Genomic DNA, 22,716 nt, shown 5'->3' with positions numbered 1-22,716 from the left:
CAAAACGAACTACTTGCAGAGCCTTTGCGGGTTGAGGAGGTTAACCATGTGTTGAGAATGTGAGGAATGGGAGAGCTCCAGGAGCAGGTGGTTTTACTACAGAATGGTGTAAGTTGCACTTGGATTTTTTGACTCCTAAACTTTTTATCTTTATCATATGGCTTTTGAATCAGAAGCTTTACTAGCATCGTTATATGATGCTTATATTTTTGTTATTCCCAACCCTAGTAAATATTATATTAACTGCAAATTATAGGCAGTATAATTTCTTGGGTAGTATCCAATAGGGACTGTGCACACACAGCCAGCCCCACTGGGGCCTGAGCCAGGCATGCCCAACCCCATCAGCCCAGGTTTGCGTGCAGCCGCAATATAGCACTTCTAGGGGCAAGCCCCGACACGAGCAAAAACGCTCCTTTTTGGAAGGGGCGTGACCTGTTCCCATTTTAATTTCCTGTAATGCCCCAGCTTAATGATATGTTGGTTTATTGCAGAAAATTAGACCCAGCTAGACCCAGCCACTAGTCCAGAAAAATAATACTAAAGCAGACTTAAAACCATCAGCGGGGGACCCCGGCAGTTCCTCAAGGAAGCCAGGTGCTGATGTCGGTCCTACCTGGTCCAAATTCTTCGCTTTCATTATTAATGAAGTAAGTCTCTATTATATTTTCTGAAATAGAAGCAGAAATGTGACACAGTATGGCTAATCTTTTAGTGAGAGGCAAGCCTGTTCCTATTAGTCTAGCCAATGAGGAAAGTTATGACAAGTGACAGTTTAAGTGATATTGTTCATGTACCCTTATTAAGCTATGAATATTTTAATTCCTGACAAGAATAAAACATTTCTGTAATCTACTCAGTGTTTCTCTTGTTTTCTAACTGGCCAGGACTTAGAAATCAAGAGTTAAAATTGTCTCCCAAAGTATTATTTATGGTCCATGAGAAGGAGCTCAACCTTTTGCTGACATTGCTTTTCCTGTTTTTTGTTGTTTCCTTCTTTTTTCAAAAAGAAATTGAAAAAATTTCAAATCCTCCCCCCCCCCCCCGAACATTTAAATATGCCCTCTGACTTCCAGGAGACTTCTTCTCCTATCTTCTTCTTTTTCTTTGCTATTTGGGGAGGGTAGGTTACCTCATCCTCTCCCAAAGAGCAAAAGAAAACAAAAAGGACTGGGAGAAGGGGTTGAACAGGGAGAAAAGATAGTTACTTATAATGACATTGATCTTTCCCCCACTTACATGACCCTTAGGAGCAAAAAAAGAAAAGAAAAAAGAGTACTAAAAAGCCATTAGTTTTCTCAAAATGTAACTCCTATTGTCAAGTTGAGCTTTAATCCCATCTGGACAGGAAATACATATTCATACTGATGTATCAAGACAGATGTCCATCTGAAGTGAACAGGAGTGAGACGGCTTCCAGTGTGCACTATCAGTTTTACATTCTGCATTACTAACTCTCTGACATAAATAAAACTAGCTTCCAACAGCTTCACTGGTGTGTTGCCAAGAAGAATTCAAAGTGCTGGTTATGACTTAGAAAGTCCTATATGGCTTGGGATAGGGCTACCTGAAAGACCATATAAGCCTGCCCAGGTTTTAAGAACTGGGGGGGGGGGGCTTTCTCTCAGTTCCACCATCTTCAGTAGTGCATTTGGTGGTGACACAAGAGGTGGCTTCGCAGCAGCTGCTCCCAGACTGAAATCACTGCAGAGGGAAGCGAGGCTGGCTCCCTCTCTGCTAGACTTCTGCCGGTCGGCAAAGATATTCAAGCAGGTCTTTGGCATGTATGCTGGCCTGTTGAGTTAGGTACTGTTTTTATACTGTTATTGTTCTGCATTTTAACTGCGTTTTAAAATTTCTTTTGTTATTGTTTTAACCAAGTTTTTATTTTAAAATCTTTCATTCCTGTGATTGTTAGCTGCCTTGAGTTCTATTTTCTTGGTGGAAAGATGGGGTACACAAATAAAATAAAATAAAATAGGATCCATATGAAAAATATTTGTCTGAGTTTAGGCTCAGGAAGGATTTTGTTTCATCTAGTGGATTTATATGTTTTCTGTTGTTTAATAATAAAAATATGCAACTTTGTATACTATCTTATTTATGCTGGTGGCCAGGAAAATGAGAGCTAAACTGATTGTTAAGCTCTTAATGCTTTTTCTGGTTTTGTTATAGCTTATAGCTAAACAATAGATTTATTACTACTATATGCAGTAGAGGTTGGTGGCTCCAATTTCAGTGGGGCTATGATCCATTCCGGGTTTCAGTTGGAACCAGCTAGAACTCTAAAGGAGCTATCCAAAGTGCTGAACCCATTTTGGAGATAGGGTTCAGCATTTCAGATAGGTCCTTTAGCGTTCTGGCTGATTCCAACTGAAACCCGGAATGGATTCATAACTCTACTACAATCAGAGCCACCAGCCTCCACTGGCTATATCACTTTCTGTATGTAATTTGTATTACTAGCTTTATGTAATGACAGACTAAATGAAAAATGTATTTTGTACACTGAAAAAGAAATTAAAAATAATATCCCATGAAATTCAACAGAAGATAGGGACAGGAGAGAAAACCACTGTTTGTGTTAGTGCAAAATGTGGTGGCCAGCCTAGTCTCTCTTGTTGGCAGGACATACAACAGGGCCTCTGATGAAGGTTGCAGTTTACATGCAAGCTTATAGAGGAAGAGGGGGTCTTTCAGATATACTGGCCCAAAGCTATTTAGCACCTTGAATTATGCTTGTAAACAAATTGGAAGCCCCTACCTCCACACATCCAGTTAAACCTAGTCCAAAGGCAGTCATCTCATTAATATTTTTCCTTTATTTCCATTGGCATTCAATGGCACATGCACTGTAAAGTTCAACAAATGAACAGCGATTAAAAGAACAAACAGCAGTGGAGAAGGCTTCAGTCCTAAGCACACTTTCTAGGGAGTGAAGGAAACTGGGGCTTCACAAACCACTCCTCTGCCAGGCAAATCAATAGTGCTTTGCTAGTTCACACTGAAAAAGCTAGCACTGTAATTGTCCAAACAGTTACCACAGATCAGTTCTGAAACAAGATAGAACAACTCAGGAACACTGGTATACAATGGATTGACAATGACACTGCACTCTCAGGGTGCTTCCAGACAGAGGGCTCCTAGTGCACAGTCAGGCGGCATTGTGCAGCAATTCAATTTTTTCCTCCTTAATGGATTTTTGTGGTTAGAAAAAAGATGAAATAAGAAGTGGGAAAACACAAGAGGCTTACAAATGGATGATGACACCATCTGGACCCTGGGTGCTTCTAGACAGAAGCATCCTAGCACTAACAGCCAGAAGGCATTGTGTAGCTATTCCATCTTTTTTTACTTAACAGATTTTCCATAGTAAAAAAATAGATGGAGGAAGTGGTGGGAAAACACAGGAGGGTTACAAGAGGAAGATGATGTCACCTGGAAAGCCTGTAAATTCTGTGAATGAAACATGGCGATGGTGCCATAAAAGCCTCATCTGGAAGTGCACACACACCTGTAAAATTCCATGAATGAAGCAGAACAATTGCACAATAAAAGCCTCATTTGGAAGCACCTCCTGTAAAAGGCAGTGAATGAAGGGTGACAAATTCCAGACAACACAGGTAGTGTAAAATCAGGAAGCACAAGTTTTAATTGCATGTTGTAAGTGAAATCAGGTTAAAAGTCTGATTCTAAACATTTTCCTTATTCGGAAATAAGTTTCACCATTCAGTGGGAATGACTTCATCCTACGTATGCTTTGGATTGCAGCATTATTTTAAAAATGTAAGTAAAATGTCTATGGCAGAAATGAGTACATTTTGTGCAGGGCAATAAAGAATAAGGGTACTCCCAGACAAGGCATTTATTGTGCCCTCACCCTGAAAAGGGAGGTTATTGTGGATAGGGCAGGAACCTGGTCTCTACAAGGTATCCAAAGGCACCTTCACTCATGAAAATCCCATCCCAGAGGCCTGAACGTTAGATACCGCTGGAGGCTGGTGTGACTAATTTTCAGTGTGTGGGAAAAACAGACGAAACAACCTCCACCACACCTATATGCAAAAAGCAGTGGCTAGGGACCTCCCATTCCTACAAGCAACCACAAAGCAGCCCCACCTATCATCCAAAGACCAATCCCTGACTAGCCCCGCACAATTAAGTACAAACCTTATCATTTAGATACAGGGCCTGCAGCATGGGGCTATGCCTCTGCACTCCAAAGGCTGCCACACTGGCCAGAAGCTAGGAGAAGGTAAGAGAGCACACGCAGAGACACATCGCAGCACCCACCGGGAAAGAGTGGTGTTACCGATGAGCTCGGGCTTGTTCCCATTTATAGGTATACTGCTAATGTCCTATCACCAGATTAAACCCAGGTGCCTGAATAAGGTGTGTCAAGCAAAGGCTTGAATACACAGAGTGTGAAAGAAGAAGCTCATAGGCTCTCTTTGTAAGCAACAGTTGGCAGGAGGCCTCCAGATGTATGCAAAGTGATGCAAACTGTGGAGAGGGCATAGTTCAGTAGTAGAGCACCTGATTTGTATGCAAAAGGTTCCAGCTTCAATCCTTGACTTATCCAGGTAGGGCTAGGAAATAATCCTGCCTGAAACCCTGGAGACCCACTGCCAGTCAGTGTCAACAATATTGGACTAGATGGACTAATGGTCTGACTCAGTATAAGGCAGCTTCTGATGTTTCTATGTCATTTTTATTGATGTGTTTTTATGTTTTAATTGTCATTTTGTACTTTTGCTATTACATTGTTACTTGACCTGAGCATTATTTTTAGCGGAATGGTAAGATAAAAATGAAATAAATGTGAATGCCCAACTCAATACCCATCTCCAACTGTGAGCAGGACAACAGAGATACACCTTTCCATTTGGTCAGTTAGAGCCCTGGCTAGGATAAGGTTCTATGCCAAAAGGCACTGCCTTTACCAGCAAAGCAACCAGCTGTCACTTGTTGTTGTTCAGTCGTTCAGTCGTGTCCGACTCTTCGTGACCCCATGGACCATAGCACGCCAGGCCTTCCTGTCCTGCGCTCTCTCCCGGAGCGTGCTCAAGTTCATATTCGTTGCATCCGTGATGCTATCTAGCCATCTCATCCTCTGCCGTCCCCTTCTCCTTTTGCCTTCAGTCTTTCCCAGCATCAGGGTCTTTTCCAGGGAGTTTTCTCTTTGCATTAGGTGGCCAAAATATTGGAGCTTCAGCTTCAGTATCTGTCCTTCCAATGAGCACTCAGGGTTGATTTCCTTTAGGATGGACTGATTTGACCTCCTTGCAGTCCAGGGCACTCGTAAGAGTCTTCTCCAGCACCACAGTTTGAAAGCATCAATTCTTCAGCGCTCAGCCTTCCTTATAGTCCAGCTCTCACAGCCATACGTTACTACTGGGCAAACCATAGCTTTGATTAGACGGACCTTTGTCGGCAAGGTGATGTCTCTGCTTCTGACTATGCTGTCTAGGTTGGCCATAGCTTTCCTCCCAAGGAGCAAGCGTCTTTTAATTTCATGGCTACAGTCACCGTCTGCGGTGATCTTGGAGCCCAAGAAAGTAAAATCTGTCACTGCTTCCATTTCTTCCCCTTCTATATGCCAGGAAGTGATGGGGCCAGATGCCATGATCTTCGTTTTTGTAATGCTGAGTTTCAAACCAGCTTTTGCACTCTCCTCTTTCACCCTCAACAAGAGGCTCTTGAGATCCTCTTCGCTTTCTGCCATTAGGGTGGTATCGTCTGCATATCAGAGGTTGTTGATAATTCTCCCGGCAATCTTAATTCCAACCTGTGATTCATCCAACCCGTCATTTCTCATGATGTACTCTGCATATAAGTTAAATAAGCAGGGTGACAATATGCAGCCTTGTCGTACTCCTTTCCCAATTTTGAACCACTCGGTTGTTCCATGTCTGGTTCTTACTGTTGCTTCTTGACCCTCTTACAGGTTTCTCAGGAGACAGGTAAGGTGGTCTGGTACTCCCATCACTTTCAGAATTTGCCACAGTTTGTTGTGATCCACACAATCAAAGGCTTTAGTGTAGTCAATGAGGCAGATATAGACTTTTTCTGGAATTCTCTTGCTTTCTCCATGATCCAGCGAATGTTGGCGATTTGATCTCTAGTTCCTCTGCCTCTTCGAAACCCAGTTTGTGCTTCCGGTAGTTCTCGGCTCGCATACTGAAGCCTAGCTTGTAGGATTTTAAGCATCACCTTGCTGGCATGTGAAATGAGCACAATTGTGCGGTAGTCTGAACACTCTTTGGCATTGCCCTTCTTTGGAACTGGAATGTAAACTGACCTTTTCCAGTCTTGCGGCCATTGTTGAGTGTTCCAAATTTGTTGGCATATTGAATGCAGCACTTTAACAGCATCATCTTTTAGGATTTTAAATAGCTCAGCTGGAAGACTGTCATCTCCGCTAGCTTTGTTGTTACTAATGCTTCCTAAGGCCCACTTGACTTCACTCTCGAGGATGTCCGGCTGAAGTTCAGTGACCGCACTATCATGGCTATCAGGGACATTCAGATCTTTCCTGTATAGTTCTTCTGTGTATTCTTTCCACCTCCTCTTAATCTCATCTGCTTCTGTTAGCAGAACAGAAAAAAACGCGCGTACGCAAATGGCAGCGCCCATGGGTGCTGCCATTTGCGTTCCTTATTTTGGCATGTCTTAGTCTACGTAAACATTTACGTAGACTAAGGCAGCGAAAATAGGGGGAACACAAATAGCGTAGATGCTACGCTATTTCGTAGCGTAGACGCTATGCTATTTCGCCGTCTTAGGGATTCTGCGGAGCTGCTGGCTAGCAGGGATGCAAATGGCGGCGGCCATAGCCGCCGCCGTTTGCGTTCCTGCAGTCAGCCATGATAGGCTACGTAAATGTTTACGTAGCCTATCACGGCTGATTTAAAATAAAAAAAACACGCGCGTACACAAATGGCAGCGCCCATGTGCGCCACCATTTGCGTTCCATATTTTGGCACGTCTTAGTCTACGTAAACATTTACGTAAACTAAGACGTGCCAAAATAAGGAATGCAAATGTCGGCACCCATGGGTGCCGCCATTTGCGTACGCACGTTTTTTTTCTTTTAAATCAGCCGTGATAGGCTACATAAACATTTACGTAGCCTATCATGGCTGACTGCAGGGACGCAAACGGCGGCGGCTACAGCCGCCGCCATTTGCGTCCCTGCTAGCCAGCAGCCGGATGTCCAGCCGCTGGCGGAGACGGCCGGCGGCTCCGCAGAATCCCTGTGGAGCGGAGCCGGCCAACCAGGATTCAGGGGAGGGAGAGACGGAGCGCCTCCCCCCCCCCGGCCAGAATTTCGGGGGGAGGGACGGAGCGCCTCCCCCCCACCACGAATGTCAACCTTCGAAAAGGTAAGTGACTTTCGTACATCCCTACCTCCTTGGAGACAGCATACTTGGTGAGTCCATGGGTCTTCGCAACATACTTGGGTTTCAATCCCATGCAGCAAGGAGTCTCTACTACTCTTCTCTTCCTCTTGTTGTAGGCCTTGGTTTCATTGCCTCTGCTTGACTGACCTTCAGCCTCTTGCTCACTCTCATGCAGGTTCCCCTGTAATTCTTCCTCTGCAGGCTGTCCTCCAGTCTCATCCTCAAGTACCTGGAAACGGTTCCATAGTTCAATGCTTCCACTAGTGCAGAGCGGCTTCTCGTTCTTCTGCTCCTGTCACCCTTTTCCAAGGAGTATCCTCTACTTCATTTTTCCTCACCTCAGAAGTTTCCTCTTCTGCCTCAGTTGCTGTTGCTCTTCAAGCTTCTGGTCTTCACTTTGCTGCTGTAGTTCCCCCATTCTGTCCAAGGACTCTTTGTGTTCTTTTATTCGTCCGAGGGTCAACAGTCACCACTCTAGTCCTCTTACTTTTTCTTCCAGCAGCGTGATCAACTTGCACTTGTTGCATGTGTAGGCCATGTTGATCTCAGGCAAGAAAACAAACACTGCACAGACCTTGCAGGTCACCACCACTGGAGTCTTTTCCTTCCATACTCTTTATTGCCTTTATGTTTCTAGCTTTCTGATGGTACTGGAATAGTCTGGGCTTTGTCCTCTATTCACTGGAGGTTAACAACAGCGTCCCACTGGTATGGAAGTGTGCGTTACAAGAAAAATAATTTTTAAGAAATGTTTCTAAAAATGTTGTTCAACCACCCTCTGCTGTCCCTTTCCTGGATCCCTTTTGGTTCCCCTTTGTTTTTATTATTTTCCTTACAGTCTTTTTGCAAGGGCTCAGAGGCCCATTTTTGCCTGTGTGCAAGGGCAAGTGTGCAAGCCCTTGTCCATTGCCAGTGCCATCATTCTGTTTCTCAAGACTTGAGGGAACTCCACAGCTACACAAGGGTTCCCCCTTCCAGCCTCTCTTTTCCCTGGATGTTTGAAAATTAAGGGCTGAGGGCTATTGTCTAAAACCCAGGCTAACTTTGGCCACTTCAAATCCATTAGGAGCAATCTCTATGGTCCCTGGGAATTTGGTCTGGGAAAAAGCCTCCCGATTCACAGCTGACCTGTGAGAATGTAGCCATCCACCCTCCCTCACTATACAAGAGGTAATAAAACATTCTGATTCTCTCCTTTCCTTTTCATTCCAACATTTCTGTGTCTCATCCCATTCCTGGGGGGTGCCCCCCCAATACAAGAGAGATACACATGTGAGGACCAGCCCTAGGGTGCCTCCACAACTGGTGAACAAACAGGTACTGAATATGGCCTCTGGACATGCAGGACCCATTCTTCCCACTTTTCCCTTCCATAGATGTGCTTGCTAAAGGAGGGCAGTGGTAATAGGGAAGGTGAGCCTAGAAAGGGGCAGGGGGATGGGGCAGAGAACTGGTGCAGAAATGTAAGTGTTGCACGGCTCTGTGGAAGGCACCACCATATTTCAAGGCCATGGGAGGTGCACAATGGGAGGTGCAAGGCTTACATCTACCCAGGTAACCCATAGACAAATGGCTTACTACCCAGTGTATCATGGAACTCTGTAGAAACGCCACACCCAACACCAGAAGAAAACTATTTAAGGCAGTGACAGGATGGACACATGGGGAGCAATCCACTTTCTGGTTCAGTGTGGGAGGGACAGCCATTAGCTGTTGAGCCTCTGTGAACTATATGTCCCTCCAAAGAGAATAGGATTGACATAGGGTTAAGAGGGGACATCATGTCCTGAGGGACAATGGCTAATTTGGTTGTAATATTTAGCAAAGGCGAATCCACAGTATAGCATCAAAGCATCTATTGCCTGTGCATATCTCACCAGGGCAAACCAGACCCATGGATTTGTTCATATTGGCAAGGGCCCAGGATAATGGTGGGCCATGGTGTCCACCCAGTGACTGGTGGATGCATGCAAGTATCAGTCCTGGGCTCCAAGGAAACCCACCAACCAGTGAAATAAAAGAATTGACATATAGGGAGGTAACTCAGAGGATGTACTCAGTGATCTCCTTGGGTGTCAGCATGCAGGATACGGTCATGTCAAGTGTGAGAGCAAGGCATGTGGCTCTACCCCTCCCATTTGGACACTGAACTTCCCTCTCAGAGCCTGAAGTATTCCCTGGCATGCAGTTGCAGACCTCAATTCCCTGATGGTCCAGTCCTTGCTAGTATCTGCCCCTCCTGGCATCCCATGACAGGTATCTCTGAAGCAGGCTGACCTGAGCTTAGTGGAACAAGCAGGATATTCCTTTTTGGTGTGAAAGATTGCATATACCATGATCATCTTTGAAGCCTTCTGGTGGTTGCAAGTCACACACACACAACGTGGTGCAAATACTGAAACTGCATTTTCTCAATATACCAAAGACATGCTATAAATAATAATCCTCATAGCACTGTGGGCTGTGTTGTAACAAGCCTCATGCCCTGGGGTAACCTATGCATATGGCTTCTGTAAAGAATAATTAAAAATAATTTGAAACCAGCATTACCAGACTATGCAAAACAAAAATATACTGAAAGAGACAACAGATACTCCCACTCTGCCCCACCTTGCCCTAAGGTTTTTCTAGATTTATTTTTATGTTAGATGAAGACTTTTATGCTGAAATACATTTTGGCTTAGTTTCTCATAGACTAGAAAACTAGGACTATTGTGGTTTTATTAGCTGTTTGTTATTATATCTTACTATGAGATTTTGTAATTAAAGATCCTGAACTTTGTGTATATTCCCCCCACCCCCTTAACTTAGTTATTGGAAGCATGATTTTTGTTAGGGAACATTTTGTGCCTTTTTGTTTTCATGCATGTTTCACTCCTTTTTCACCTCCCCTCAGCATCCACAGACAACGTGTGTGTGTGTGTGTGTGTGTGTACATAGGGGCATACATGTGTGCTGTCAGAGAGTTGGCTGACCACTTCTGTGATCTGGCATCTGAATGGCAGGGAGGGCAGCCAAAGGGTTGACCTGGTTGGGAACCTATAGGCTGTGAGTCAGTTAGGATCCTGGTTTGGTCCTCTGCTCATTGTCTATGGGTAGACCTGGCAAACAGTGAGCTCCGTCTTACCCACTGCTGAAGTCCATGGTTCATTCCTTTGCTCTTATCACCCCACAACACAACACACACACCTGTCCTAGGTATCACTGTTTCCATTCTGAGCTCCATTCTCAGATGCCATGCTTGCCCATCAGGCCCTTCTCTCCCTGATACTTCAACCTGTGCTTGCAGGGACATCCCTATCCTCCCTTCCCTGTCCTACTCCCTCACCACTGCTGCCTTCATCGATCTACACAGCCTACCTTCTGTCCTCCCTCCTCCTCCTCCCTCCTTCTCAACTCCCCCGCTCCCTGCCATCCAATGGACAGAACAGGGATGCAGGCTGCCTATAGCCCATTTGTGATGGTGGCCTATGGGACTCACCTGCTCATGTTTCACAAGGCATTTTTTTTAGTCAATTAAAGATTTTAATTGATTAATCTAACCAGTTGGTTGATAAATCACTGCCACCCTAATTTATTTTATAGAATGACAAACTTTAAACCATCTTTTTCCTAATTGTCTATGCTACTTTTAGGACTAGGATCATCAAAATACCCCCCAAGCAAAACAAACCCCCCAACATATGCAAGACCTGTTTCTCCCAAGGTTTAGCATCAACAAAGAACCAAGAACTGCCTGGCTGGTCAGATCTAAGGACTCAGGTTCCTTTGATAATTCATTACAATATGCACTGATATATCATTATGATATTACTAGTTTCTACTAAATAGTTGAGAAGAAAAACAACCAAATGTTTCAGTCATACATGCTTGGGTAACAAAGAATGCAAACATGTTTAAATAAAGCCAAAACACATCCTCCCCCCAAACTATGTATGAGTTCCTTTTCCCCTTTTACTATTAACTCATTTCACAGATGACACATAGCTACAGTCAGAAATATCGGAACAAGGATAACTGTTTTGGCAGTTGGCCTCTGTGCACCACCACATTGAAGTTGAAAGGAAACACACCCAGATGGGAGCGAAGTCAGGACTTCCAGCTGTAATTCAAGGGGTTTGAAAAAAGTGGGGCACTAACCATTCAGGAAGGACAGCCAGTGGCATGCACACACACCCATTGTCAGGGGCTCATAAGTAATAGAACAAATGGCTGACAAGCAGCTGCATGGCCAGGTGTGGCCTGTTTCCTGATACCCCATGACCAATCAAGCAGATAAAGGGCCTGGAGGTGGTTCTGAGTGTTACATTTGCATTTGGTAGCTGTTCACTGGAACTCCCAACATGAGGTCCAAAGAGGTGTCCATGAGAGTGAAGGAGACCATCATTAGACTGAAGAAACAAAATAAACCCATCAGAGAGATCGCAAAAACAGTGGGAGTGGCCAATACAACAGTTTGGAACATCCTGAAAAAGAAGGAATTAACTGGCAAGCTCAGCAACAGCAAAAGGCCTGGAAGACCATGGAAGACAACTAAAGTGGATGACTGCAGAATTCTGCTCAGGGTGAAGAGGAACCCTTTCACAACATCTAGCCAGGTCAAGAACACTCTTACAGAGGTAGGCATGTCATTGTCAACATCTACAGTCAAGAGATAGCTTTATGAATATAAATACAGAGGCCTCACAACAAGGTGCAAACCATGGTAACGCTCAAGAACAGACAGGACAGATTAGCCTTTGCCAGCAAACACCTAAAAAAGCCTGCCCAGTTCTGGAATAAGATTCTTTGGACTGATGAAACCAAGATTAACTTGTACCAGAATGATGGGAAGAGAAACGTATGGAAAAGGAAAGGAACAGCTCATGATCCAAAGCATACTACATCATCTGTCAAACATGGTGGAGGCAGTGTTATGGCATGGGCATCTATGGCTGCCAATGGAACCGGGTCACTGGTGTTTATGGATGACCTGAGTGCTGATAAAAGCAGCAGGATGAATTCTGAAGTGTATAGGGCTATACTTTCTGCTCAGATTCAGCCGAATGCTGCCAAACTGATAGGACGCCGCTTCATATTGCAGATGGATAATGACCCAAAACATACAGCAAAAGCTACCCAAGAGTTTCTCCAGGCAGAGAAGTGGGATGTTCTTCAATGGCCAAGTCAGTCACCTGATCGCAACCCAATAGAGCATGCTTCTCACTTACTGAAGACAAGACTGAAGGCAGAAAGACCCACAAACAAGCAGCAGCTGAAGGCAGCTGCAGTAAAGGCCTGGCAAAGCATCTCGAGGGAGGAAACTCAGCATTTGGTCATGTCCATGGGTTCCAGACTTCAGGCAGTCACTGATTGCAAAGGATTTTCATCCAGGTATTAAAGGCGATCCTTAAGTTTGAAATGATGTTGGTTTGTTCCATTACTTATGAGCCACCAACAACGGATGTGTGTGTATGCCACTGGCTGTCCTTCCTGAATGGTTAGTGCCCCACTTTTGTCAAACCCCTTGAATTACAGCTGGAAGTCCTGACTTCACTCCCATCTGGGTGTGCTTCCTTTCAACTTCAATGTGGTGGTGTACAGAGGCCAACTGCCAAAACAGTTATCCTTGTTCCAATATTTCTGGCCCTGACTGTATATCCAGGTAACTTCTTCAAGTTATTGCTTTCTAATATAGTCATTTAGATATGTATTATCATTTCCTCTAATAGCAAACTCAGAAGTTTGAGTTCCTACCATTTTTTAAGCAAAAGGGGACCTCAAAAAATAAGCAATAGCTTCTAAATGCTCTAGGGAGTTTCTAGGTATTCAGAAATATATAGATTTGAAAATTAAAAGAAGATTGGGTTTGATCCAGACTAAATCAGTTGCAATTAGTTCTCATTAAAATCAGTGGGACAAGTTATTATTTAAGTCAAGTCTCATTGATTTCAATGAGGGCTAACAGAGCAATCCTAACCTGATGATCCAGCAGATCTTCATGTTAGGGTTGCTCTGTTAGTCAATCCTACATTTGTGTGAGTTCCCCACCACCAGCAGATCTCCTTCCATCTTCTGACAGAGAAATCTACCAGCAGAAACGCTCCACTGAGGAAGATATGCCAGTGGAATGATTGAAAAGGGGGAACTGTGCCACATCCCCTTGACTCCCCAGACATGCCCACAATGACAGCAGAAGCTGAGGAGTTGGTATAAGCACTTTCCTTCCTACAGGAAGGGGACACTTTTATAAATGACCACCACCACCTCCTGCCATATCCATCCTGAAATGAAATAGTTCAGAATAAGTGTAACTCAGCACTAGGGATGTAGCAGAAATCCAGGAAGGGGGTGGAGTCTGGCAGACATCCTCCTGCTCAGCCCCCCGGATGCCAGTCCACAGACCCCCACACTTGCCCAACTCGGCATGCAACAAGTCAGGCCAGCACGGGGATCCTCATTTACCCACAAGCCGCCATTTAGTGAAAAACCATGGGTAAGCTTTTTATGTAACTCACCACTTTATGCTAAATGGCGGCCATAAATAGACAATTTATGTAAAATTGCAGGCATAAATGGACCATTTATGCCTGCAATTTTACACAAATGGCCTTTGCTGCGTGCGAGTCAGGCAAGCATGGGGATCCATGGACTTGTAGCAGCCATGTCGGGGGTCAGACTAAGTGGTCTCATGTTCTTGCTGAGCTAGCATAGTTTGGCAGGAACAGCAATATAGAGACTTCCCCTGTCAGCAAGCCGAATTGCACAACACAGTCATGATTTTGCCTTTTTGCTTACTGCAAGACTGTATCCTTGTTCTCAAGATAGAATGTCCTATGGCCCATTTCCTGTACTATAAACAACTATACCAACTGTAAAACCACAGGAGAGGGAGTGGGAGAAAGGGTCGCTTGTGTGTCATCATCTCTATAAAAGTAATGTGTGGCTATGCCTCGGGGCTTTTGGCTCTTTGGAAAAGATTTCAGCCTTAAGCCCGCGCGTTAAATAAAGAATGCTCATTTTTCTTTACTCTGTGGTCTCTCTGACTCTGATTTCTGCTACATAAATGGTGCCGTGACTCGGATGTGGCAGGCTCTGAGACAGAGAGGTGGCAGTTGCCTGCTCTTTATCACCACACCGGGAGGGAGAGCTTGGCGCACGCCTCCCTTTCTTGGCGCCACCGACCTTTTTGTTGGGTAAACGGGAGGGAGCCTGCGCCAGGATCGCCCAAACGGCAGCGAGCAGCAAGAGAACCTTGGGAAGCGGAGGAAGGAACTTGAGCCCTGCCTGTATCGCAGCTGCAATTGAGTTGAAACCCACATTGGAAGCCTTCAGGAGTAAGGCAAGTATGGAGTAAAAGTGGGCCCCGCCTTTAGGGAGAAAGGCCACTGGGCAGAAAAAGAGAGGGCCCCGCCTTATGAAGAAGGTCAGTGTTAGTATACGTATACGAAAAGAACCTACTCCTTGCGAGTAGAAGGGGGGCCTGATCACACCCCCGAGCGGTCGCCAGTACCCAGCATGCCAGTACTCAGTAGGAAGCTGGGGAAGCCGCTTTCCGCTCTGGTGAAAAGTGGGAAAAGTGGGTGGCAGGGACATATGGATGCAGTGGAGAGATTAATGATGGGGTGAGTGGCTACTGTGGTTTCTGATGCATACCGTTGACCGTCCGGGTGCCCAGGCCAGTAGCAAAGTGCGTGGTGTGAAAAATCCTCTTGTGTCGGCCAGTGAGACCCCTTACTCACTGACCAATCCCCTTTCCCTCCTTGTGTCTGTCTTTATCTTAGGAGAGAGGCTATGGGAGGTGGGGGAAGCAAGACTTGCACCCCCTTGAGATGTTAAAAAAAAAAAAAAGGAAAATGATTTTTTAAAAAGGATTCAGAATAGAGAGAGGAAATAGCAAAAAAGCTCAAGGTCGAGCTGAGAGAAAAAAAAAAGAACAAGATCTGAGGCTGTTAATCAGAGAAATGTTGCAAGACAGCCTGACTTTTGACGAAGCGTGGGAGTGTGAGGCTGAAGAAGTAACCATTAGCCTAGTGCGCCGGGAGGGCAGCAGGAGAATTACCCACAACGTTCTGAGTTGTGCCACATCATCACCTTGCCTAATTGAGATGAAATCCCTAAGAAATGGAAACTGAAAATGAAGACCCAGAAGATGAAGGCGCAAAATGAAATAAAGGTGAAGAATCAGCCCCCAGGGCACAGGCTAGACCCCTCTTCGAGTGGAAAGTGTGCCATGCCCATAGGACGGTCCCAAGGCAGAATGAAGCGGAGAGACCATGATGAAGATCTCTGTCAAGGTAGCCGTGTTTAGCTCTGAACTGTCCTAGAATTTCATAGAGCCTGTAGACCACCAGCTATATGATTTCTGAAGAGCGTAACCATTAAGCTTTTGCCGTGGGATTCCCTGCAATGAAGAAATCTCACTGATTTGAGTGTCCAGTGTTACACTGCCTGAGTGTGTGTGCTGAAGAGACCGAGAAACCAGACAGCATGTTCCTGGCCAAGCCAAAATTACGCTACTACCATGCTCCTGGAAGCTGCAATAAACTGTGTAAGCTGGGAGACCCAACCTGATTGAGAAGAAAAGAAGATATTGGAGTAACTGTCTTGAAAAACAGTGAAATCTGTGTAGCTGGCTGGCTGACGCTGTCAGTGATGTTACAACTTTAAATTAAGACTGTTTTCCTGTTTGAGACCCCAGCAAAGAAAGCTGACCTGAGTTATTTGTTGCCCGTGCCAAAGCAAAGATTTAGCTGCCCTGTACCTCATCGTGTCCTGTTTTAAGCTTGGGATTTACAAATACAAACAAACTGGGAAGCTTGCCTTTGAAGTCCCGCAAATCACCCCACCGCCTCCCCGAAGAAGATTAATGGCTGCCTGAAAAAAATGCAAGTATAAGGCGATGCCCATCACCCCCCCAGTGTCCTGAGTTTCGGCACTTTGCTTTCGTGTACCAGATTAAAGGAAAGAGAAAAAAGAGTAAGTTTTTAAAATGTCAAAGTCTGTATGAGCTTATCTCCATCAGCGTTCTCAGAGCCAGGGGGAGTCACCCAACTCCCTAGCTGGTCTGGCCTTGGCAGGCAGAGAAGCTAGAAAAGATGTCTGTGAGAACCTGACAGAAGTAAAATAAAATTTACGGAGGAGTTGCCCAGGTTAAAGCGTCACGGCTATACGGCTGTGCCGCTCTGTTTAGACAGAGGCCTTGCTAAAAAGTTAAAGGCCCTTGTCTGTCAGAAGGGGTGTAGGGCCACACTTCCCCTTTTTTAAACTGATGCAAAAGTGGGGAGCTGTTGCTGGAAACATCTCATCTTCATTGCCCAGAGCCTTCTCTGTTTGGCTCCATCATCTGGGCTTTTTAGAGGCACTCTGCACATGGACTAAAATTTTGAATTGTCAAAGACTTTCCATGGACAGTGCTGTGAAGCTTTTCATAAACTTGAACTCTCATTGCTGTAGACCGTGTGTCTGTGTTTGTAGTCAGCTCAGTGTACAGCAGGCTGAGTTTGATCTATAACTTTTAGATTTCCTTCTGCCAGAACTCATGCAGCATAGAGTTGCCGATGCAAAAATGGTGACCTAAAACTCTTTGCGTGTGTGGGTATGCCCGTCCCTTGATTTTAATGGGCCCTGAGCTTTCAGCCAGAAAAGCAGTATGATTGCTGGATCTGCTCCATCATGCCTTACCATGCAAAAAGTGTTTTCCATTCATTGTGTTAAATTGCAGAAAAAGTTTGTTGTGTATATTTTATGATTTCTTAAATATCATAAAATATATGTGATATTTGCAGATTAGTGTTAGTTGCAACTCCAAATAATACTAAGTGTGGTTCCCAATGGATGACAAGGAGAAAGACAAAGGCTAGTAGAAAAGAAGGAACAGAGAAAGTAGAAGACAGATAGAGAAGAAAAAAGAAGAAAAAGGAGGCAAGAAGCATAGAATCATAGAATCATAGAATAGTAGGGTTGGAAGGGGCCTACAAGGCCATCGAGTCCAACCCCCTGCTCAATGCAGGAATCCAAGTCAGAGCATCCCTGACAAATGGCTGTCCAGCCTCGTCTTAAAGGCCTCCAGTGTGGGAGAGCCCACCACCTCCCCAGGTAATTGGTTCCATTGCCGTATTGCTCTGACACTCAGGAAGTTTTTCCTGATGTTCAGCCGGAATCTGGCTTCCTGTAACTTGAGCCCATGATTCCGTGTCCTGCACTCTGGGATGATCAAGAAGAGATCCTGGCCTTCTTCTCTGTGACAACCTTTCAAGTACTTGAAGAGTGCTATCATATCTCCCCTCAGTCTTCTCTTCTCAAGGCTAAACATGCCCAGTTCTTTCAGTCTCTCTTCATAGGGCTTTGTTTCCAGTCCCCTGATCATCTTTGTTGCCCTCCTTTGAACCCTCTCCAGCTTGTCTGCATCCTTCTTAAAGTGTGGTGCCCAGAACTGGACACAGTACTCCAGATGAGGCCTAACCAGTGCTGAGTAGAGGGGAACTAGTACTTCCCGGGATTTGGAAGCGATGCTTCTATTAATGCAGCCCAAAATAGCATTTGCCTTTTTTGCAGCCACATCACATTGTTGGCTCATATTCAGCTTGTGATCGACGACAATTCCAAGATCCTTCTCGCTCGTAGTGTGGTTGAGCCACGTATCCCCCATCTTGTAACTGTGCATTTGGTTTCTTTTTCCTAGGTGCAGAACTTGGCATTTGTCCCTATTAAATGCCATTCTGTTGTTTTCTGCCCAGCGCTCCAGTCTATCCAGATCACTTTGAATTTTGTTTCTGTCTTCCAAAGTATTAGCTATCCCTCCCAATTTTGTGTCATCTGCAAATTTGATCAGCAAATTTGATCAGCAAATTTGATCAGCAAAGAGAGAAAACATTTGTAGAAAAGAAGCATGGCCATAGTTGCCCCCAGGGTAAATTAAAAGCAGCTGATTGTGCCTGAAGCTTATTACCTGGGATAAAGTAGCCACAATAATGTAATAGTTCTTTAAGATAAAAAAAAAATGTAACTAGAAAGAGAAGAACAGCCTATCCCAAATGTGTGTCATTGAGACTAGTGTAGGGCAGAAAAGTTTAAGTAAGTGAGTTTAACTTGCAAAAAGACAAGGCTGGTGCATAGAGCGGAAAGTTTTATATAAAAAGTTTGAAACATGATCTGCAATACAGGCAGATCAGCAAAAGAGAGAAAAAGCAAGAGAGGGAGAGAGGTTTCTCTCTCCCAACACACAAGCGGGGCTAAAGCGCCTCACCCAGTATCAAACCCTGCTGTTAGAAGCCATGACAGCAAGTATGAAAAAGTCAGTTAATATAACCAAAGTGTCTAAAGTGCTGCAAGGTGCCACCGAAGCCCCCAGAGCGTACTTGGAGCGTCTTTTAAATGCCTATTGCCAGTATGCCCCCTCGACCCAGAGGCCCAAGAAAACGTAGATGAAGAAATGAAAAAGACCCGGCAGAGGCAGAAGATTCTTAAGAAAAAAAAACAGTGTGCCCAGTGCGGACAAGATGGGCATTGGTGGCGTAAATGCCCAAATGAAATAAATCAAATACATGAAAGAGAAAACCAGAGGGGCCAGAACGGGCGAGGGAGGAGACAGCTTAGTTAGCAACCAAACTGGAAAGCAGGGGTCTATAAAAATGTATAAAGAAGCCCCCTTCATTAAAGTGGCTAAAGCCAAAAGTCTTAAATAAGACAGACCGGGCCCCCTTAATCTCAGCCCTGGGAAGCCCCTAGTCACTGCCACTGTGAGGGGCCATGACATTGACTTCATAATTGACACTGAGCAGCATCAAGAGCAAGCAAACGTTAGCCTTAAACAAGAAGTCCAAACACTGGGCAAAGTTCTTCAAGCCCAGCGTCGCTTTTTCTTAGAAAATAAGCCCCAATTCCCATTACAGAGATTCATCCTTTCCAACCAGGAGATAAAGTATGAGTTAAAGAGGGAAAAATGACCCTTTGACTCCCAGATGGAGAGGACTGAAAACTGTCATACTTTCCACCCCCGCAGCTATGAACTCGTGTACATTAAACACGAGTCAAGAGAGCGAAAGGAGGGGAATGAACTGTAAACAGACATCCTAAAAATCCTTTAAAAATCATTCTGAAAAAGCAGTAAGAAGACTCAGGCTAGACCTTACTGTGGACACACCCTGCGTACGGTCAGACCTGCAACTGGAGAATTGAAGAAGAGGACTAGACCCTACTGCAGCTTGCCAGGTGAATAGCTGCCCGGCGTACGGTCAGATCCCAAAGAAGATCAAACATGCGTGTTGTAGTGTTGCATTGTGTTTCCTTAATAAGGTGCAAAAAGGGGGGCCTGCCCCTGGAGAAGGTAGTTTGTCCCAGCAATTTGCTGATAATTACTGGCTTCACTTAGCTAACATCACTGGGATAATGTATTTTTGTTTACCAAAAGATATACCTGCAAACAGGCTTATTAGCTCTTGCCTAATACCTGTCTGTAGACATCCTGGGAAAATTCAAAAAGATACCATGTTAAGAGTTTATGGTGTAAGTTTAACTTATTCCCAAAATGCTAATTGGGGCGTGGTTGCAAAGATCCTACCCCCTACAGAGTTCACTCTACGCACCCCCATCGCTGCTGAAACAAATGCTACGTGTGCACGAATGCTTAATTGTCAAAAATTTTCCAGAAAATATAAAGCTATCCCTGGCCCCCTTCCACTGTAATAAAATTCAAAACATATCTTTTAATGATGCCCACATACTTTTGCCTCATGGATGGTTTTAGACATGTAGTTCCCGCACTTGGTCATTCATTCCTGCCAACTTGTCTAATAACCACCCATGTTGCCTCAGCCGCCAATTAAACTGGTGCCAATTCTTCCCCTGTGGCCCGAGAAAATCCGTTGACGGCAGCCTCGAGCACTCCAACTAACTAAAAATTGTAATAGTCATGTGCAGTTATATTCTGACTCAGAAAAATTGGCCTTAGCAATGTCACTGGCTGGGGTTCCAGGTTTAGCCTTGGCTGATGGTCTGGAGATCAACCGGTTAGCTTGCAGCTTGGCCAAAAGCATAAATGCCACCTCACGAGCATTGTCATTGTTAAATAAAGAGTTGCGTGATCTAAGAGGTGCGGTTCTAGAAAATAGAGCTGGTATAGATTACCTCTTCCTTCTTCATCATTTGGGTTGTGAGACACACCAAAAGCTCTGTTGCTTTAACTTAACTGATAATGGCAATGCTGTAGATGAACAGATCAACAAACTGCACCAAATAGTCGCTGACATCAAAATAGAGCAACATAATTGGCTCGACTAGTTGACCTCTTGGCTTCCAGATCTCAGCTGGCTCAAAGCATTATTTGTTCTGATTTTACCAGTAGCAGTGGTAGGGGTACTGTTATGCCTCTGCATCCCCTGGTTTATGCGTTGCTTAAACAATCTGTTTATTGCCTCAGCCACAAAAACAGCCGCCCGCTATGCTTTAATAGCTCAACAAGATATTAAATAAGAAAGCTGCCATAAAAATCCTGTGTTATGCCTTGCCAACCGAGATGTCTACTTGTGTAATGAAATGCTATAATTGTAATAAAATTATGCATTTAAGGGGGGAATGTAGCAGCCATGTCGGGGGTCAGACTAAGTGGTCTCATGTTCTTGCTGAGCTAGCATAGTTTGGCAGGAACAGCAATGTAGAGACTTCCCCTGTCAGCAAGCCGAATTGCACAACACAGTCATGATTTTGCCTTTTTGCTTACTGCAAGACTGTATCCTTGTTCTCAAGATAGAATGTCCTATGGCCCATTTCCTGTACTATAAACAACTATACCAACTGTAAAACCACAGGAGAGGGAGTGGGAGAAAGGGTCGCTTGTGTGTCATCATCTCTATAAAAGTAATGTGTGGCTATGCCTCGGGGCTTTTGGCTCTTTGGAAAAGATTCCAGCCTTAAGCCCGCGCGTTAAATAAAGAATACTCATTTTTCTTTACTCCGTGGTCTCTCTGACTCTGATTTCTGCTACAGACTGGCATTATATTCCACACCCAGTTTTAACAATGCAAGGTTCAACAGACAAAGGTCCAGAGCAGATGATGAATTCAAGTGAGAGAGTGTTACAGTAGTCCAATTGAGGGACTGTCCAGGCAGAAAGTGTAAGAGGCATTAAAGACAGAGTAGCTGTTCCCTTGCAGGGAACCAGGAAAGGTTCCTCCTGTGCAAGCACCAGGTCATTACTGACCCCTAGAGGGACGCCGCTTACGCTGGCGTTTTCATGGCAGACTATAGCGGGGTGGTTTGCCATTGCCTTCCCCAGTCATGACTACCTTTCCCCCAGCAAGCTGGGTACTCATTTTACTGACCTCGGAAGGATGGAAGGCTGAGTTGACCTGAGCTGGCCACCTGAGACCTGGCTTCCGCTGGGATCGAACTCAGGTCGTGGGGAGAGTTTCCGTTGCAATACTGCCACCTACCACTTGTGCAGCATCAGTTGCTAGTTTGGAGTTTTCATGTTACAAGATTCTCTGGAAGCATGATCAGGGCAGGCAGAAAGTGTTTAGCACAGAAAGACGATTGCAGATGAGGAACAAGAGTTCTAGGCAATAAAAGACATTGACACTAGCAAGGCTCTCTCGTGTATGCCTCTATAAACAAGAGTGTGGCTGCTAGCCCATACTCAGTTATCCTGTCCTAACAAGGGATCTTGGCTCATCAGCAAGCACAACATGAAAACAGGGCATTTTTCTTCTGCCCTCTTGAGCTGCCACTGAGAGATGAGACACCCTCCTAAACTGCCCTCCTTCCCTTATACTTGGTTCTTATAGAAGATTTCTCAGGTAATAAATCAGAACTCACTTCAAGGCTGGAGCCCACAGCTGCTTTGATAAGGCATCCCATGCTTCTGAAGTTCATTCCTCCTCTCTGGTAATTAGCTGAGAAGCTGGGCAGAGAAGGTTCCCATGGCTGCTAACTTCCCACGGCTGTACTGGATCTTACAACAGACTGTGGTTCAAACACTGCATGGCCTGCTGGGACAGGACAAATCCCAACTCTCTCATGCATAATTTGAGCTCACAAGGGGGAATGCTGGTGACAGTTCCCTGTCAAGAAAGGCTACTTTATACCAAAGGGGGGAGCAGTCTACACTCAAAAGGGGGACTTTCCAAAAAATGTCACTTCAATGGCAGATGTGAAAGCTTCCCCACCTTACTAAAACGTCTCTATCTAGAAAACTTGCAGGTGGCCATCTCCTGGGCTGCAGCCATGAACACCCAACATCCACCCCTACAACTGGGGCTGGCCAGCCACAGCACCTCACCCACGATTGGGTGATTAAATCCTCTCTGATCAGTGTGATTTCATCACCAGTATCCAG

At 44.9% G+C, this 22,716-nt stretch overlaps 1 protein-coding gene and 1 long non-coding RNA gene across 4 annotated transcripts in view; one reads left to right on the top strand and one right to left on the bottom strand.

Moving 5' to 3' along the window:
• Window positions 1-22,716, bottom strand: part of PPP2R2C (protein phosphatase 2 regulatory subunit Bgamma) — a 276,527-nt gene that overhangs the window by 129,566 nt on the left and 124,245 nt on the right. The gene's annotated exons all lie outside the window — the stretch shown is intronic.
• On the top strand, window positions 15,416-21,334 carry LOC146344356 (uncharacterized). Its single transcript, XR_014792611.1, has 2 exons — window positions 15,416-16,361; window positions 19,387-21,334. It is a non-coding gene; the product is annotated as an uncharacterized LOC146344356 (long non-coding RNA).

This window comes from Heloderma suspectum, chromosome 5, assembly GCF_057233095.1.
Source record: "Heloderma suspectum isolate Gila_16-S chromosome 5, 16-S_ref, whole genome shotgun sequence".
In the NCBI taxonomy this organism is placed as follows: domain Eukaryota; kingdom Metazoa; phylum Chordata; class Lepidosauria; order Squamata; family Helodermatidae; genus Heloderma; species Heloderma suspectum.
Note: the sequence above shows the minus strand (reverse complement) of the source record. Positions and strands in the feature narration are given on the sequence as shown.